The 20,586-nt window shown below is 41.8% G+C and overlaps 2 pseudogenes; both read left to right on the top strand.

The window, feature by feature from the left end:
- The first annotated feature begins 843 nt into the window (after nt 1-843).
- On the top strand, nt 844-14,702 carry LOC101968980 (prostaglandin G/H synthase 2-like; annotated as a pseudogene).
- Nucleotides 14,703-14,824: 122 nt separating this feature from the next.
- Nucleotides 14,825-15,413, top strand: LOC144365826 (vomeronasal type-1 receptor 3-like; annotated as a pseudogene).
- Nucleotides 15,414-20,586: the final 5,173 nt, after the last annotated feature.

Below are 20,586 nucleotides of genomic sequence, written 5' to 3'. Positions count from 1 at the left end.
GGATATTATGAATCTAACAAATAATATGGAGTTTTTTTAAAAAACTCTGGGTTGAAAGTTTATATTTTTTAATATTAGTCTTCAAGATAGCATCTGAGATTACATAGAATGACCTACAAAAAGTGCCACAAGAAAAGTGATATCTCATGGGACAATAATCTGCACCATTACATATATCCTGACTATTCTTACACTCTAGAAAAGTGCTGGTGTGGAATACTTTTGCAGATGTTTATCACCATTGCTATTGCTTTCTCCAGGTGTTTGCTGCATCCATGTTTTTCTGCCTATGAAGTAAGGAATGGTTTTTCATCTTGCACATGAACAGTCTTCATGTTTCTGGCAGGACTTGGCATTGTGGGGAACATCTTTGTTCTTGTGAAATATATCTGCATACTTAGAAGCACTATGAAATCTATACACCTCATTCTCATCCATTTGGCTTTTACAAATACGATGACACTTCTTACAAAAGGGATGATGAGGACAATATTCAGATTTGTGTTAAGAAACCTCCTATATGACGTAGGCTGTAAGATTGTGATTTACCTCAATAGGGTGGCCCGGGGCCTGTCCATCTGCACCACCAGTCTCCTCACGGTGGCCCAGGCCATCACAAGCCATCCCAGAACCTCCAGGTAGGGGAGGCTGCAGCCCAGGTCTGCATGGCACCTGCTTCCCTTGTTGCTCTTCTGTTGGTTACTCAATTCCTTGATAAGCATGAACTTGCCATTTTATATAAAAAATCAGCAGTATAAACACATCAAAAATCCATAAAAACAATGACTACTGTTATTTTGAATCAGAAAAAAAAGGATAATCAGATGGATTTTTGTTCTTCTCATGGTTCTTCGAGATGCTGTGTTCCAGGGTGTCATGGGCTGGGCCAGTGGCTACATGGTCTTCCTCCTCCACAAGCACCACCAGTACATGCTCCACCTTCAGACCTCCAAGCTCCTCTACAGAACCCCCCCTGAGGTGAAGGCTACAAAGAGTGTTCTCCTTCTGATGCTCTGCTTTCTCTTCTTCTATTGGGCAGATTGTGTTGCTTCCTTATGTATAACCTTCTCATTAGGGAAAGATTCCATTGCACTAAGTCTTCATGAATTTCTCACTATTGATTATGAAATTCTCAGCCCATTTGTGCTGATTCACAGAGATGGACATTTTTGCTGGATGTTGGCTTGCTTTTTGGGAGAGAAAGACATGGAGCAAACATCTATTTGATCTTTTCTATAATTTTGAAATAACTCTTAGTTCTGTTATACTATTTTAAACCTAATTAAGGCAAAATAGCCTTGATATGCAAGAATTTATTTTCAGTAAATGTTCTGGTGACTTGCAGCCCAGAGTTTACCCAGAAATCACAGAGTACCGAAGTTTGGCTGCAGCAAAATAACCTGGGGGTGACGAACAACCTGTGTACATTGATACAGCAGGAGTGGGAGCCATTTATTGTAGGACAGGAGGGGTATTCATACATTCCACACAGCTTATCTAATTAACATAAACTAGATACAGCAGTCAACAAATAAGGAATCTCCACACTAAATAGCTTGCTGGTGTTACTTCACAAACCACTCCCTCTGTAAAATGCCAGGCGCCATCTTGACTTCTTTACAGACTCTAACATTTCCCCCTTTTGTTTAATTTAAATAAGGACCATAGTGGTTTTTACATAAACACCATAAATAATCTGCTACAAGCAGAAGGGGAGGATACAAAATGCCACAATACCAAGCCAATTGATGGCTCCAAGTAAGAAGCCCTTGGAAAAATTATACCAGCAATGACACCATTAGCAAAGATACTAAGTTACAATTTGTTGTAGATTACAGTTTGTTGTCTCAGTCCAGATAAAGCAGTGTCTCAATAGATTAACTCACAGTCCAGCTAAATCACAGTCCAGGTAAGTTCTGCAGGCAGCTAGGTTGATCTGAAGTCTCATCCAATTCTCAGCAACACTGGAAATTTTTCCACCCTCGTCTCAGCAACACTGGAAAATTTTCCACCTTTGTCCTCACCGGCACTGGGACGAAGGCAGGAACTTCGACAATGCTGGCTAAAGAAAATCCTGTAGCATTCCACTAAGAAAACAACCTTCTGAACAATTTAGTACATTATCTCAAGGTTTTTTACATTTGAAATAAGCCCTAATAGTGCTCATTACTCATCAGCCTCCAGGTGTGGAAGAACCATTGTAGCTTAGTTATTGGCATTGAAAATGACCAAACATCAGGAACACTGGTAGTGTCTTCTGCCAGCTGTAGCACCCCAGGCAGCCCCAGATGGCCCTGGGGAGAGTCTGGGGAGTGTTCCGGACTCAAACTGCCACTGGGCATAGGGAGCAAGAGCCTGTGAGACTGTGCCTCCGGGTCAGGTTTGGATTTGAGCTCTCATAGTGGTATCCCGCTCCCCGGGTGAGGGGCTGGGAAGAGCCGGCTGCTGCCACTTGGAAAGTCCTTGCTGCATCATGACATGCTCACACACCCTCTGGTAACTAAAAGTATTTAGTAATAGCCTTTTGCTGCAACTTTTTTCTTGATAATCCTTCTTCTTCTGAACTTTCTTTTTCTTTCTGACTAGAGTTCCTGGGCTCTTATCAATATATGCCCTAACTGCTCTTGGTTTCATTGGGGTGCCTTCTTCTCTTAGTAATTTACTTAACATCACTTCCATATTTTCATCACAAAGACTACACAACATTTCAAGACAAAACAAGACACAAACATACTGTATCAATCTTCTCCATTTTCTCAAAATGGCTATTTTTCTTCTCGCCCTATCTAGGGATGAGCAGATTTGCTCTATTTATGGATGGGCAGCTTTATTCGTCACTTATCCCTGAGTGTCCTGGGCTCCCTGTACAGGCCACCATCCATCGCAGTTCGGCTGCAGCGAAATAACTGGGGGGTGACGAACAACTTGTGTACATTGATACAGCAGGAGTGGGAGCCATTTATTGTATGACAGGAGGGGTATTTATACATTCCACACAGCTTATCTAATTAACATAAAGTAGTTACAGCAGTCAACCAATAAGGAATTTCCACACTAAATGGCTCGCTGGTGTTACTTCACAAACCACTCCCTCTGTAAAATACCAGGCGCCATCTTGACTTGTTTACAGACTCTAACAACAGAGAGCTGTACTGAGTCCTAAATCTCTGCTGTAATATGAGCCCTTGGATGGTGGCTGTGGTCCTACAGTTTGGGAGACTGGCCTTTCACTAGCACTGTTTCAGCAATACGGAGCAGGATAACCAGTAGGTAAGGTTTTTCTGAATTAATTGTGCTGACTCTTTGGTCCAAGAATTCCATTTCTAGGACCCAATTCTACAGTATATTGCTTTTTTCAGAATTACAGCAGAAAAAAACCTTATACATTACATTGTTGATAACTTCAGAAACACAACTTACATATTAGCCAAAGGAATTCATTTTTGTTACTTGGAAATATACATAAATGTCCATTCACAGAAAGGTATTATAGATTTTATAAAATAATAGTGAGCTAAGAAAATGAGGTCTAATCCTGTCTCCATGGTGTCTAAGATTTTTTTTTCTGTAAACTTATACAATAAGTAAAACCCTTCTACTATTTTGAAAAGTGGTCTCATCAAAAATGTGATTGCTATAGCCCATATATTCTATTCAATGTCTGTGTTGGTTGGTTCTGATCTCAGAATTTAAGAACTCCTGTCTACTTGAGTTCTGCAGAATCCAGACAGCATGATCCAACCATTAATGCCAGACATGCCTGTGAGTCAGGCTGTTCTGAGGACCAGGCATCAACACAATACACCCACCTTCTCCACAGTGAGTCCCACGTTTGTCCCTGGCCTCTGAGGACAATTGTCCCACTATGCTGAGTGGTCAAGGAGCCTGAGGACCAAAGTGATAGGAAGCCACCACACTACCACCTCCACGCTCTGAGTACATCCGCAACAATCACAGCTACTTGTGGTTTCCTAATTTATTTCATATTTTAACTTTTTATTAACACAAAACATTTGTACACATTTATGAGTTATGACTAATGTACACATTGAATATTGATAGAGAGTAATTAGCATTTTTGTCACATTAAGTTTTGGGTTTTTTTGTTTTCCAGGTTTTTTTGTTTGTTTGTTTGCTGTTCTTGTTTGTTGTGGTCCCAGAAATGCAACTCAGGGCCTCTCACAGCCAGACCAGCAGGTCCAACACAGAGCTGCACCCCAGCTCTAACTTACCATTTCTTCAGGGTGAGTTCATTGTTTGTGACATGGATGGTGTAAGGTCAGGCAATGGCAGCAACCAAAAAGAAGGCAGATTTAAAAGGTCACTTGTTAGAGTCTGTAAGCAAGTCAGAATGGCACCTGGCATTTTGCTAGGGGAATGTTAGAGTCTGGATGGCGCCTGGCAAAATGCCAGAGGGAGTGGTTTGTAAAGTAAGGCCATCGAGCCATTAAGTGTGGAGATTTGTTATTGGTTGACTGCTTTATTATCTAGTACATGTTAATTTAGATAAGCTGTGTGGAATGTATAAATACCCTTCCTGACCTACAATTAATGGTTTCCACCCCTGCTGTATCAATCTACACAAGTTGTTCATTACCCCCTGGTTAGTTTGCTGTAGCTGGACTGCGGCAGTCACTGAACTAGGCTTTATTGGGCCTCCACTCCCAGGCAGAACTCTGTCAGACCCACAGAGCAGATAGAAAGAGGGTCTGAGTAGAAACCATGAGAGGGCTGCACCAGGCTAAAATTTTATAGGGCTTAGGGCAGCAAGGGGGGCTTGGTACATGAAAAGGGGTTTTTAGAGTCCCTTGTCGCACTGGAGTTGGTCGGGAGGAACTGGCTGAGATCTAGGATTGGCCAGGAGACCCTGCTGACTGACAGGGGGGTTTCCTTTGTGCCTGATTTGTCTTTTTTTCACCTGCATAGAAAACAAACAAAAAAAACAGAGGCTTTAAAACAGGAAAACAGAGCCTGTGAGTCTAAGGAGCTGTTTCAACTTCCTCTGGGTGGGAGGGGTGGTTCCTGTCTCCCCCACAGAGTCAGGAACATGACTGGCCAAGAGAGCTCTCCAGGCTTCACCTTCAAATTCCCCTCCCTCCTGTGCACAGAGCACACCTTGCCTCACACTCATCCAGGCTCTTTCTGAAGCCTCCCAGCCTCCAGGTGCAGACAGGCTGCTGGACCGGGTCCCAGCTGGCAGTTGCACAGGGTGAGAGGTACACTGTGGGCAGGTAGCTCCCCAGAGCACTGGCCAGCCCTGCAGAGCCCCTTGTGCTCCTTGGATGCCCTGTGGTCCACAGCAGACCTGAGCAGCAGCTCACACAGCAGGAGGACCAGCAGGAGGACATGCAGGTTGAAGGAGCTGAGGGTTGATGGATAGGACCTGGATTTTAGGTCAGTGGGAAGCAGGAGAAGCATAGGAAATGGTCTTTCTCCAAGGGAAAGTCTGCAGGTCCTGGGGGAGTCCTGGGAGCAGCCATCATCACTGGGCTCTGGGCTCAGAGACAATCTCTGTGGGCACCTCTTCCAGGGAATTCACTGTGGGCCCCAGGGAATCTTACCACCTCTCCCTCCCACTTCAGTAAACAGAGTTGGGACAACTAGATTTCCACATGATAAAGGACAGAGTTGAATGTTACCCAACACCACCATAAAGAGCAACACTGAATGGATTGAAGTGTCAAATGTAAGGCATTCAGCTCTCTTAACAAACAAGAGGAAACTCTTTGGCAATGATTGTATAGCAATGACTCTAAAAGCACAGGCCACAAAAACCAAATGAAAGTTAGGAGACTATATAACATGAAAATAATTCTTCACATCAAAGAAAACAACCAAGATTCTGAAAAGACAGCCACAGAGTGGGAGAAAGTGTTTGCAAAATATATAGTGGGCTAACACCAAAGCTGGATAAGGAGATCCACTTAATTGCAAAGAAAGCATATAAAGTCATTTAAAAATGGGCAATGTTCCTGAGTAGATAGCTTTTCAAAGAAGACATGCAGATGACCAAAATATTATGGAAATGCTCATTCTTTGGAAGAAAAGTTTGAAAAATATTTTAGCAAATAATCTTCATAGCATTATGATGGAAGATGATATAAATGAAAAAAGCATTTAAATTTTTGAGAAATGAAATGAATCCAATTACCTTTTTAACTGTACAGAAGTATCTATATCAGTATCGCTATCAGCACCTATGTGACTCTATAGTCATATGAATATGAAATACCCAACCAATTGGGAAAGCAGGTGGTCCATGGGCACCAGAGAGTCTGCACCTCTCAAGAATTACTGATGGCTTCCTCCCTCTCCCCCTGCCCTCCTGCTCTCCTCCCCGCCCCTCCTCTTCCCCTTCTGCTCTGTGTATTTCCACCTCCCTCTCTTTGCATATTTACAACCTTATTAGATGGATGTTCTAAGTGATGACTTCCACTTAAATGCTAAGACCTGGCTGAAACCAGGAGCCTCCTAAAGAGTCTGTTAAATAGAAGGAGAAAAGTAACTAGATGGGGTACAACGGAGGAGTATCTGGGAAATTTGTGACATTTGAAAAATCAATACCATAAAAGCAAGAAAAACTCACTTAAAGGAAAAAAGAGAAGCCCAACAAGCAAGGTCAATAAAGGCCCATGAGTGAGGGAAGAGGTCAGAGGTGGTGAGGGGCACTGAGGGACGTGGGACGCAGAGATCGGGAGAACCCCAGGGGGGACTTCTGGACTCCCCAGCTAGAGAGTGAGGAGGGTGGATTCTCACCAGGTGCTGCTGCCACGGCTTACCTGTGTCACAGGGTACTACACCTGCAGGCCTGAGTGGCTCAGGGGGGTCCTGGTAGGTTGCAGACCAGTCTCTGCAGGGATGAGGAAAGCCCAGCAGAAGGCTGTGCCCAGGTGCTCAGGCTGCCATCCACCTGTGCAAGGGGCACTGCCAGGGTGTCCTGTGTGCCACAGGGGAGTCCTGCCAGGCCTCACATCTTCGAGCACCAGAGCCTCTGGTGAATCCCGCAGCCTGCCAGGGTCCCCCTAGATGTTTAGAGCCACAACCAAGTCAAGATGGTTCCTGGCATTTTGCCAGAAGGAATGGTTGAGAAGTAACGCCAGAAAGCCATTAAGATGATAATAATTAAGTTAAGCTGTGTATAATTATTAAGATAATGACTGATTGCTGTAACTGGATGATGCTAAATTGAAACAAGCTGTGTATTCAGTTGTGTATATAAACCTCTGCTGTACGGCAATAAGGTGGCTCCTGCTACCTCAGGTGTCCGCTACTTTTGAGTTCTCGCTGAGTTCCCGTTGGTTCTTGTGGAGTTTCTGTGGAGTTCTAGAGAGTTCCCATTGGGTTCTGGCAACAAAGTAGTTCCTGTTTGAACCTACAAGTGGCTCGTAACCTCCCAGTTTTTTGTGCGGCACCTAGGCATCTGGGAGTCCAGGTCAGGAAGACCCCAGGGTCTGAGCAGAGCAGAGCTCAAGGTCCACCTGTTGCTGCTGGGTCCAGGATGCCCAGGTGGAACGTCACAGGTAACAACCCTGCCTCCTGCTCCCACCCTACACAGGCTGAGCATCTGGATTCTGATTTCTCCCCAAACGCCTTGCTACCACCTCAAGAAACAGCTCCCTATCAAAAGTATGATGAAGTTGTCAAAGCACTTGAGCAGTGAGCGTCAGCACTCCCGGGAACTCCGCAGCGGCTGCCTCATGCAGGGCCACCTCCAGACCACAGCCTACCAAGGAGCCAAGCTCCACCCGCCGCATCCCATCCCACCCCGCCCTCGGCCACCATGCTCCCGCCGCTCTGCTGCTCAGCGCCACCTTGGCTATCAGCCACGCAGCAAATCCTTGCTGTTCAAACCCATGTCAAAACCAAGGTGTATGTATGAGCACAGGATTTGACCAGTATAAGTGTGACTATACCAGGACAGGATTCTATGGTGAAAAATGTTCAACACCTGAACTTTTGATCAGAATAAAACTACTTCTGAAGCCCACTTTAACACAGTCCACTACAGAATTACCCACTTCAAGGGGGTCTAGAATATTGTCAATAATATTTCCTTCCTGTGAAATTCAATCATGAGATATGTACTGACTTCCAGATCACATTTGATTGACAGTCCACCAACTTACAATGTGCACTGTGGCTACAAAAACTGGGAAGCCTTCTCTAACCTCTCTTGCTATACCAGAGCCCTTCCTCCTGTGGCAGACGACTGCCCAAGGCCCATGGTGTGAAAGGGAAGAAGGAGCTTCCTGATTCTAAAGAGGAGTTTGAAAAAGTTCTTCTAAGAAGAAAGTTCATTACTGACCCCCAAGGCACCAATGCGATGTTTGCATTCTTGGCTCAGCACTTCACCCATCAATTTTTTAAGTCAGATCGGAATTGAGGGCCAGCTTTCCCCACAGGACTGGGCCACGGGGTGGACCTAAGTCATGTTTATGGTGAAACTCTGGATAGACAACATAAGCTGCGCGTCTTCAAGGCTGGAAAACTGAAATATCAGGTGATTGGTGGAGAGGTGTATCCTCCCATAGTCAAAGACACTCAGGTGGAGATGATCTACCCCCCTCACATCCCTGAACACCTTCCGTTTGCTGTGGGGCAGGAGGTCTTTGGTCTAGAGCCTGGTCTAATGTATGCCACAATCTGGCTACGGGAACATAACCGAGTGTGTGATGTGCTTAAACAGGAACCTCCAGAGTGGGATGATGAGCAGTTTTTCCAGACGAGCAGACTAATATTAATAGGGGAGACCATTCAAATTGTGATTGAAGACTACGTCCAGCACTTGAGTGGCTATCACTTGAAACTGAAGTTTGACCCAGAGCTGCTTTTCAACCAACAATTCCGGTACCAAAACCATATTGCTTCTGAGCTTAACACTGGAATCCCCTTCTGCCTGACACCTTTCAAATTCATGACCAGGAGTAAAACTATCAACAGTTTCTCTACAACAACTCCATATTCCTGGAACATGGACTTACCCAGTTGTTGAGTCATTCACCAGACAAATTGCTGGCAGGGTTTCTGGTGGCAGGAATGTGCCATCTGCAGTACAAACAGTGGCCAAGGCCTCAGTTGACCACAGCATAAATATGAAATACCCATCTTTCAATGAGTACCGCAAACGCTTCAACCTGAAGCCCTACAAATATCATTTGAAGAACTTACAGGAGAGAAGAAAATGGCCGCAGAGTTGGAAGCCCTCTAAGGTAACATTGATGCCATGGAGTTCTATCCTGCCCTCCTGGTGGAAAAGCCTCGTCCTGACCCATCTTTGGTGAGACCATGGTGGAAATGGGATCACCATTCTCCCTGAAAGGACTTTTGGGTGATCCTATATGATCTCCTCACTATTGGAAGCCAAGCACTTTTGGAGGAGAACCACTTCTCCTTTAAGAACATCAACACTGCCTCGATTCAGTCCCTCATCTGCCGTAACGTGAAGGGCTGTCCCTTCGTCTCATTCAGTGTTCAGGATCCACTGCTCACCAAGACAGTCACCATCAATGCAAGTGCTTCTCACTCCAGACTAGAAGACCTCAATCCCACAGTACTACTGAAATGGCGTGCAACAGAACTGTCGAAGTCTATTGATCATATTTATTTATTTATGGACCATTCCTTATAATTTAATTATTTAATATCTGTATTAAACGCCTTATGTTACTTTCCATCTTCTGTAACAGAAGGCCACAGTACTCTTATTAGAGAGGAAAGGGTCACACTTGTGGAAATTACTGTGTCACTACTTTTAAAGATTATTTTCTTCCACTTAAAGGGGGAAAACAGTTCATTCTTTAGAAAACAATGGGAAGTGACTTGACATGTCTTTACTTGAATTTCAGTGTATAGTATGTTTTAATAAGAACAAATGCCAAGGTATTTGAACATTCAAATACTTACAAGATGGAAATGCTGCAGTTTCTACACTGCCATTATTTTTAATCTGCCTTTTATGCTGCAGTAGAGCAACTAGGGCTGGAATTTTAAAGGACTTTTGGGTATTTATCTGTCATCAAACAAGGTACAAGACATTTAAATGAATGTCTAAAGCAGACACTACCAGTAATTTCATGTCTTTTTAAAGCAGCCTTGAAATAAAAATTTGAATCTAAATCCATGGGTAGAATCACTTTTAACAGCTCATTTGCTAAAGTTGTCAAACTTGTACTCATATCAGTAAAAGAAGCAATCAGATTTAAATCTCCAAAACCAGTAGAAATTATAGTTACTGGTTAAAATATTAGAGATTTTTGCTTTTCACCAGGAGAAAAAAATCCAACATGACTGTTACAACCTCCTTTTAAATCAAAATATCAAATTTGGGGGTTTTCACTGAGTGCAAATTTATTTATAATGTGACTGTTACAACTTCATTTAAAATCAAAATACTATTTATTAAGTTGGTTTCCATAGACCCTTGATTCTTTTAAGAGTCCAGTTCCATCTTAAAGATTTTAAAATTTGAAATTTGTTTTAGGAACAATAACATGCTGAATTTATAGCAGGAAAATCATCTGGACATGGTGGTACACACCTGTAATCTTAGGACTTTGGAGGGTGAGGGAGAAGGATCTAGGTGAAACAGCAATTTAGTGAGACTTGTGTCACAAAAGATAAAAAGGGCTGGGGGTGTCACTCAGTGGTTGAGTATCCCTGGGTTCAATCACCAGTACCACAACAAATAAATTGATTAAATTTAATAACCAATAAAAAGGAAGAAAATTAAATTCAAATTTGGATTTAAACTTTTGAAGCAGAATTTATTCTATCCTTATACTGCAGGATGGTACTCAACAGATTTTCTTTGAGTTAAATGAAGTACTGAGCTAGACTTGAACAATGATCTATTTTCTTAGATTTTCTTTTGTACAGTGTGATTTAGCAGTCACTATCACAGTGCAAAATGTATTAGCCCCATCAAAATCCTCTTCAAACATTTAAATCCATTTCACACATCTCAATAAGCCTTGGGCATTTTAATCAAAACCAGCCCTCCATGCTGCTCCTTAGATTTTTTTTCCTGGTAGCTACTTTGTTACAAGTAACTTTTCTGATTCAGTTTTTCTTTTTTTTGTTTTCTTCCTTTTAAGATCAGAGCTCTTCTGTCTTTGAACTCTAATATAGTCTTACTTGAACTTTTGCACATTTCAGGAAAACCTCAGCTCAGGACTACTACTTAGCTCCTCTTAGTAGGAATAAAAGAAAAGAGCCTTGTTTTTAAAAATATATTTACTTTTAAGTGAACAGCAGAAAATTTTATAACTTTAACCATCTATAACCAAGAACCAAGAACCTACAAAGAGGCTAGAACCTTAGGATTATAAGGCATTCTCCACAGGAAGAAAGTTACTTTTCTGTACTAATGAATGTCCAAAAAACTAGTAAGTAGTTGAGCATTAATAGTAAAAATAATAATGATGGCAATCTCGTTGTCAGCTGACATTTTATGGTACTGTATATTTATTGAGGATTATTATTTATGTTTAATTAGGATGTTATTGTTATAGACTGTTTAAGCCTGCAACCATTTAATTTTTTTATTATGTCAGAATCAATATATTTTGTGATTACCTCTCTGAAATAGGTGAAAGATTGGGATTAAGTAAGATTTGTGATGAGTTTTCAGGAACCTAAATCTGAGATATTAAGATATTTAAGATTAGAATTTCGACTTTAGGATTTCCATATGCACCAGAGCACTGACAACATTGCCTCATTGACTGGGATATGCCATAGAGATGGGTCTTCTATATATTTTTTGAAGGACCTGTGAATGCTTCATTCAATCATTAAACAATTATTTATTGAAAATGTTCTGTGCAAAGAGCAATGGTTTTAGTATTTTGAAATCAAGCACCAATTACAGACAGCATCAATATCTGGTTAATAACTGAAAAAAAAGTGTCTCTTAGGAAAGAAAAAGAAATGTTATTAAAGGAATAACTCAGGAAAATTTTTCTCTGAGATTTTTTTGGGGGGATTTTTTTGTGGGTTTTGTGGGGGGGGGGGGACAAACAAACTTGATTGTTACAAACATCAACCTGCTGACTATACCTGAAAATTAGGGTTGTGTGTGAATGTTTCATTGCCTTAGACAAATGTGTATTTAAATTAACTTATGTAAAACATGTCTTGAGACAAACGAGTTTATTTTTGTACTATTTAAAAAATAGAAAATCTCTTTTGAAAATAAATGTTGACTGTTAATGTAAAAAAAAGAGGATGATGCAGGAGGAGGGAGGTAGAGAGGTTTCAGCTCCATTTGTTTCACCAAGAGGAAGACAGTGTGCAGAGGGAGGACTGTGCAGAGGCCTAACTCTGAGAATTAGAGGGAATCTTACAGCCTGCAGAAAGAAGTGCTATTGACGCTGAAGAAGAGCCAGTCTTCTAGAGATGGGAAAGGAGGGGGTCCTAGGCGGAGCACAGCGCTGAGCAGGAGTGGGGAGGCCAGCACCCTTGGAGGAGCTGCAAGGAGTCCAAGTGTCCATGCTGGCATGTAGTGTCCACATAGTGTCCATGTAGTGTCCAATACGTGGCTCAGGGATGGTTTTATTGACAAACATTGTCTAGAGTTTTCAAAACAGAACAGCTGAAAGAACATTATAACACCAAGAACATGCGTTAACATTTCATTGCCCTTTATCATTTGATATATCTTGATTTATATATTTATAAATATGAATAGGTGTATGTATATGCATATCTTTATATGTGTGAATAGTATTTATCTCTCTCATCATTTGGGACCCGGCTGGTGGAAGAAGATGGGAGGCAGAGTTGGGATAGTAGGAATGGCTTACTCAGGGGTGGCAGCAACCCCCTGAGTCTTTCCATAAACATTTTTTATGTGCAGGACAGACAAAGAAGGCAGAATTCCAACAGGTTGCCTTAGTGAGTGCAGGCTGAGAGGCAAATGTCCATGACCTAGTGCTAGGAGCCACTGCAAAAGTATTACATTCATATGGAAATTGGGCTCCTACTGTTCACCTAGGCCCATTTGGGGACTCAAGTTACAAGACTCCCTGGAGAGTTCCCATTGGTTGGGGAAGGATGGTAGGAGGGTATTCCGGGGGAAGTGGAGTCCCCCGTGTCCGGTAGGGACACACGTGTGTGTGGACCGGCTTGTTAGGGGGACGCACACGGCCTCTCACAAAATAAAACTTTGTTTCAGTTCCATCTGGCTTGTGTTTTTGTGCTCAGCCGGGTTGCAGGATCGCAAGCCTGCGTGCACTGACAGCGACCCGCGAAAGCGCCCAGCAGGAAGGCGGCAGGTGAAAACAGCAGCGGGCAGGAGCGGAGCCAAGGCTCACGCGGCCCCCGCCGTCCAGCCTGCAGCAACCTAGGGCCTCAGCGAGGGAACTACCTAGAGCCAGCCTGCCTGCCCCACAGTGACCACGGTGGACACAGTTTTGAGGGGAGAATGGGATTGGAGCTCTTACTCTCTCCTAGACTGCATGAAATCAGGAGGGATAGATAAATTTCAAACTGCCCTATTGTTGCACATGTTGGGGAATAACCGGGCAGAGAAGGCTGTGGAGTTACCTGCAGGTGGTTTTCTCCAAGGTTCTGCAGCAGCTGCCTTCAGACTCCCTGTGAACGGGTGTCAGGTCATGCCAAGGTCTACCAGCCTTCCTTTTATATCAAGGTTTTACTGAAGATTCCTAATTCACAAACCTCCCTCATCTGAGGAGAGTATATTACAGGTAGTTACTCCCCTGACCCTAAATCTCTTTGATAAACATCACCAGAATTGACCCAGGATTTTCTTAGAGGGCTCTGGGGTCACTCAGTGGGACTAAGACCTCTGCTAAAGACCCTGAGAGAGGAGCTTTCCTAGGCACCCTGCTGGGCACCATCCCACTGATGATCTGACTATTGTCAGACAAGAAACTGGATTCTAGACATCTGAGGCTGACTAAGCCTCAACTGATGGATCCATCTAGAAAGCAGGCTTTTGAGGACTATGAAAGAGACAGCAAATATTTGTAAGCAGTGAAATTACAGAAATATTTTGGGGTTATTTTGATTTTAAGATACAAGGTACTATGATCAACTGAACTTTGAAGTAAAAAATAAAACTAGAAATAGTTATGTTTACCAAAATGAGACTCAGAAAGGATTGTTCAACAGAATCAGAGACAAGAAGAATACTTTACATATCCAAGTTTAAAAGACGTTGAGGAACGAGCAGTAAGAGACTGTTGTAAATGTCTGTGTGGGGCTTTGGGAAGGCACACAGATAAAGCCTGAACACATGGCTTTTGAAATTTAATACTGAGGTTATGAGACAGGGAAATAGACGTGAAGAGACATTCTGGTTGGGAAAGCTGTGGGTTGATAAAAGCCATACTGAGGTTGAACATAGTTGGGATGTTAAGGATTTGACCATGAAGTTGGTTTTGCTTGTATAATGTTCAAAAAAATCTGGGTAGAACATTTAGAATTTGGAATACGCATCCTCAGGATAGCATTGGAGAGTGCATGGAGAAAGAGCATCTCCACGCAGAAAGAGCATCTCAGACAGAAAAAACTAGTCCACCACAGAGATAAAAACTAGTGTATGTACATGTACACTGTCTGGCCCTTAAACTCCACTAGTTTGTAATGATATGAAATGATTTTTGCAGATGTATATCGTCATCGCTGTGGCCTTCTTCAAAAGTGTTTGCCTCATTCAAGCTTTTCTGCATACAAAATAACCAATGATCTTGAAACTTGTGCAGGGAACAGTCTTTGTCTCTCTAACCAGAACTTGATTGTGGGGAGCATCTTAGCCTCTGTTAATTACATTTGCCTGTAAGAGGCAGTGAGAAGAAATCCCATGACTCATACAAATATCCTTATGCTTTTTTTTCCCAAGGGAATGCAAAAGACAATAGCAGTTTATGTTTTGGGCAATTTACCACATGATATAGGCTCTAAGATACTCTGAGGGTGGCCCGGGGCCTGTCCATCTGCACTGCCAGTCTCCTCACAGTGGTCCAGGCCATCACCATCAGTCCCAGAGCCTCCAGGTGGGGGAGGCTGCAGCCCAGGTCTGCATGGCACGTCCTTTCCTTGTTGCTCTTCTGTTGGATTCTCAATTCTGTGATAAGCATGAATTTATTATTTTATACCAAAAATATCAGCAATATGAACAATCAGAAATCAGTAAAAAACAACTACTGCCGTTTTCAATCAGAGAACTCAAAAATCAGATGGCTTTTTTATCACTTTCATAGTATTAAGAGATGCTGTGTTCCAGGGTGTCATGGGCGGGGCCAGTGGCCGCATGGTGTCCCTCCTCCACAAGCACCACCAGCACGTGCTCCACCTTCAGACCTCCAAGCTCCTCCACAGAACCCCCCCCTGAGGTGAAGGCAGCTCAAGGAATTCTCCTTCTTCTGTTTTGTTTTCTGTTCATTTTCTGAGCAGATTGTTTTATTTCTTATTCATTTTTCTCCTCACACAAGGGTTCCATTGCAGTAAGTCTGGAAGAGTTTCTGACCCTTGTGCTGATTCAGAGATGGACACCTGGCTAAATGTTGTCATGCTCAGTAGGAGAGAAAGACTTGAAAAATTGTCTTTTATTGATTCTTTCTGTGAGTACACTAAAAATGGCTTATACTTTTATGTTGCTGTATGTGATGATAATCAAGTAAGAGTATATGAATCACACAAAGGTATGTTCTCATATAAGGAGGATGGTGCCTGTCCTGAGCTGACACAGCACTTAGAAAGCTGGAGAGACTCAGTGTATTCATATTCTTTTTCCTGTCACCCTGCAGAAGGTGGCTGATGTCCACATGCATGTGAGACCACTCTTTCACTACTGCCCTCCACTAGTGAGATGCAGAAAGACCACTTGGAAACTTGTATAAAAATTACTCATACATTCACCTCTTGACCCAAGAGTTACTTCTGGAACCTGATCTTGCAGATATAATCACTCAAATAAGACAAACAAAATAAAAAATATTTTAGATTGCAATGTTATTTTTAAAACAAACCCAAATATCCACTGACAGGACTTCTTTTTTGTCACTTAAAGTTTTCACAAATATCAATTCACCAAGGAGATTTAATAAAACATTTGAAAGGAGCAAGTTCAAACTGTATAGACATGCAACGTTTTCTAAAATGTATATATAGTTAACATAAAATCCTTGCAGTGTAGCTGTACTTACAATGCATTATAATAGTGTTCAACTGGATGCTATCTACATTATGAACCTCTGCAAGGGCACAAAATGACTTGAAATAATAGTAGCCTCTTGGAGAAAAACTACATTAATGGAGACATATGAGAAGCACTCACTTTTCTTTCTTTGTTTTCCAATTTGTTAATTGTCTAAATGAATTTTAAAAATAAATTTAAAAAATCAATGTTGAACACAATTTGCATATTGTTTCAAAACATCATTTACCTTTACAGTGCCCAGTGCTAACAGTCTCTCTGTTCTGAGAACCAAAAAATGTTATGGTTATTAAGTAAATGAAGAACCTACTTCTTCTTGAAATTTTTCCTAAATTTCAACCTAAAGTGCATATTTGTGTAAAATGCATAGTTCTGTTAATAAGATATGTGATCAAGTATATTTGAAAATTTGTGATGCTATTTGACTTAATGCAAATATTCAAGCAGAAAATATTAGAATGGATTACAGAGTGCTGTACCCCATGGCTAAGGAGACCCTCTCTACTTCTCTGGTGGTTCTGCATGCATTTGGGTGTGTTACTTCTCTAGTGATCTTTTGTGAAAACCTGTTCTTTTTATTTGGTTGTACCAGACACATAGCTAATTTTCAGCAATTTATTAATGGATCTACATTTTAAAGTAACTCAGAATTTATCTTCTTCTTCATTCTGGCTTTCTGGAAGACTAGTCTTTCCTAGTTCTACAGTTCCTCTCTGACAGCCTCCTCCTAACATCCATCCTAGAGAATCAAACAAAGTGAGTCATCCTTGAGTAGGTCACTGGTTATGGAATCAGAGGAACAGAGTATAAATTCTTGAAGTGCAGATGGGAATATCAAGTACACATTAAATCATGAAAAATACATTACTGAGTAAAATCATGGCATTTGCTGGTAAATGGGTGGCATTGGAGGAGATAATGCTAGTGAAGTTAGCCAATCAAAAAAAATGCTGAATGTTTTCTCTGATATAAGGAGGCTGACTCACAGTGGGGTAGAGAGGGGGAGCATGGGAGGAATAGATGAATTCTAGATAGGGCAGAGGGGTAGGAGGGTAAGGGAGGGGCCAGGGGATTAGCAAGGATGGTGGAATGTGATGGACATCATTATCCAAAGTACATGTATGCAGACACAAATTGATGTCAACATACTTTATTTACAACCAGAGATATGAAAAATTGTGCTGTATACATGTAATAAGAATTGTAGTGCATTCTGCTGTCATTTATTTTTTTAAAAAAATCAATAAAAAATTTTAGAAAACAAAACAAAAGAATAGATTACTTAGTGTTTGAGATGGAGAAAGTATTTAGATATATGAAGGGAAGTTTTCTGACTGTTGGCAAGATTAGTTAGGTTTTGCCTGGAGCTTAGATTCCCTTACATAGGTGTACTTTGATTTCTTTCTTTCTTTCTTTCTTTCTTTTTTTCTTAATACCAGGGATTGAACCCAGGGGCAGTTAACATGTGAGACATATCCCCTATCCCTCCCACTTTAATTTATTTATTTTTTTGAGGCAGGGTCTAAGTTGCTGAGGCTGGCTTTGAACTTGCAATCCTCATGCCTCAGCCTCCCAGGTAGCTGAGAAGAGAGCAGTGCACCACTCTGAAAGCTTGTGGGATGTACTTTGTAGGTTGTATCAGTTTTTGCTTTGCAAGCTTACAAAATATTTAAGGTAAAGATGGCTGAATATTCCTCAAATTTGGTATGTTGAACCTCCAAATTTTAAAAAAGCTGAAGAACCTATATTAAATCATGCCATCAATATTAATGCACAGACTATCATAACAACATTGCTACAAATTAAAATAAAGAAAACTCTTATAAGCAACCAGAAAGAATATATTACTTACAAGTCAACAGTAATTTTTGAATTATACTAAATTTGATATAAAAGGTCCCAGTCCTGTAAAAAACTCCTTTGATCATGAGAACCTGCTAAAACCTGCACTGACAGGTGTCGTGGTAACAATCTGCATCTCTGTGTTATTGTCAGATACCATCCAGTGTCTTCTAGTCTGGGCTGTCTGGTGGGTCCCTGTTCCCTCCAACCAGTCACACAAGTTAGGGATGAAGGTCTCTCTGGGGAGAGTGGGCAGAAGAGACCAGTGCACATTGTGGCAATGTATTGAGGTTCCCCCTGAGGATCCTTCTCCTTCATTATTCAGAGAGATCTAGGTCTGCAAATTGGCTCAAGATTGGGAGCAGCTGAGGAGCCATGACTATTTTTTCTAGTGATTCAGAAGTCAGGCTTCTGTTGACGAAATCAGGAGCTTCATTCCTTTCTATAAACCAAGTACGACATGGGGGAACCTCACATGCTTTGGTAAGTGATAAACATCCTTCTAAGTCACACCATTCTGATTAATCTCCATTACTCTTGCTCTTGGTGAGTAAGTGCCACCACATGGCACAATGAGCTTGGGATCAAATGCTCCCCACGGTGTTTACATATTCCAGTTAAGCCAAGGCAGGTGCTCATTGGATGTTGAATTTATGGGGAAACTGGCAGAGGTTGCCCAGGTTGCTGACCTATCCTTATGAATGTCTTCAGGGATCTGTGTTGGGGAACCTGAATATGCACATGCAAATGAAATCCGACCCTTTCTTACTCCACACACAAAACTCCCACTCCATCCTCCCACACCAGACTCTGCAGGGCCCAGGTGCACAGTGGGCCAGGTCCACCCCTTTGCTGGCTGGGAAGACTCCCACCAGAGCCTAGCCTCTGGTGCAGGACAGTCCCTTCTGACCAGTGGACTATCATGGGAGCCGAGACCCAGCCCAGATGGCTCACAACAGCCCACACAGGATGGAGGATCTCAGTAGGCCCAGTTCACCTCTCCCCCAGCAAGGCAGCCACTACCAGAGCTTAGCCTCTGGCACAAGACCACCCCTTCCTACCAACAGATTACTGTGGGAGATCAAGCCCAGAGGCCCAGATCCACCCACTTATGAAGGAACCAGATCTAGGATACAGTAGCATCCATTGAAGGATACTAGCAGGGTCTGGAAGCCCAACATCAAGGTGAGGTATAGACAATCTGCACAGGTACTACAAGAATAGAGGGAGGAAACTGTAATATCTCAGATCAAGGAATGCAGGAAGAAAGGAAGAAAGACACAGAGAGAACATGAAAACACAAGGCAGGAAAGTGCCCCAAACAAACCAGGACCCTATAATAACAGAACCCATGGACAGTGGAGTTGATGAAATGTCAGAGGAGGAGTTCAGAAGGTTCATAATTAAAATGATCTGTGAATTAACGAAAAACCTAAATGAGCAAATACAGGCAAAAATTGATCATTCCAACAATGAGATAAGAGAGCAAATACAGGTAGCAAATATTACTCCAAGAGAGAGATAGAGACCCTGAAAAAAAAAACAAGTCAGAAATCCTTGAAACGAAGGATACAATAAATCAAATAGAAAACTAAATAGAAAGAACAACCAACAGACTAGAACACTTAGAAGAAAGAACGTCAGACAATGAAGACAAAGTACAACCTGGAAAATAAATTTGGTCACACAGTGAAGAAAGGCAGAAACCATGAGAAGAACATCCAAGAATTTTGGGACAGCATCAGAAGTCCAAATATAAGAGTTATTGGGATAGAGGAAGGCACAGAGTTTCAAACCAAAGGAATTCACTGTCTCTTCAATGAGACAATATCAGACAATTTCCCAAGCATGAAGAACAAATTGAAAAACCAAACACAAGAGACTTATAGAACACAAAATGTACAAAATTACAATAGATCCACACCAAGGCACATTATAATGAAAATGCCTGGCATACAGAATAAGGATAAAACCTTAAAAGCTGAAAGAGAGAGGAATTAGATCACATATAGGAGGATACCAATTCTTACCCCAGCAGATTATTACACCCAGACCCTCAGAGCCAGGAAATAATGGAACAACATATACCAAGCTCTGAAAGAAAATAATGCCAACCAAGACTCTTACATCCAGCAAAACTAAGCTTTAGATTTGATGATAAAATGAAAACGTTCCATGATAAACAGAAGTTAAAAGAATTTACAACTAGAAAGCCTGCACTACAGAACATCCTCAGCAAAGTATTCCAAGAAGAGGAAATGAAAAACAATGATGAAAATCAGCAGGGGAGGGATTACACTAAAGGAAAGTCTAATCAGAGGAGAAACTAAGTCACCAAAAATACCAAAATTAAACAAAAATGGCTGAGGATAAAAATCATGTCTCAATAATAACTGCTGAGAGCCACAGCCAAGTCGGAATGGCCCCTGGCATTTTGCCAATAATATTGGTTGAGAGGCAAGCCATTAAGATGATGCTGGATTGATTCAGTTGTATGTTAGACCTTTACTGTCTGCCTTGGCCTGCTACTTTGGAGTTCTTGTACTACGTTGGAGTTCTTGTGG

The sequence above is a fragment of the Ictidomys tridecemlineatus genome, chromosome 8 (assembly GCF_052094955.1).
Source record: "Ictidomys tridecemlineatus isolate mIctTri1 chromosome 8, mIctTri1.hap1, whole genome shotgun sequence".
In the NCBI taxonomy this organism is placed as follows: domain Eukaryota; kingdom Metazoa; phylum Chordata; class Mammalia; order Rodentia; family Sciuridae; genus Ictidomys; species Ictidomys tridecemlineatus.
This window is presented reverse-complemented; position numbering and strand designations above follow the sequence as displayed.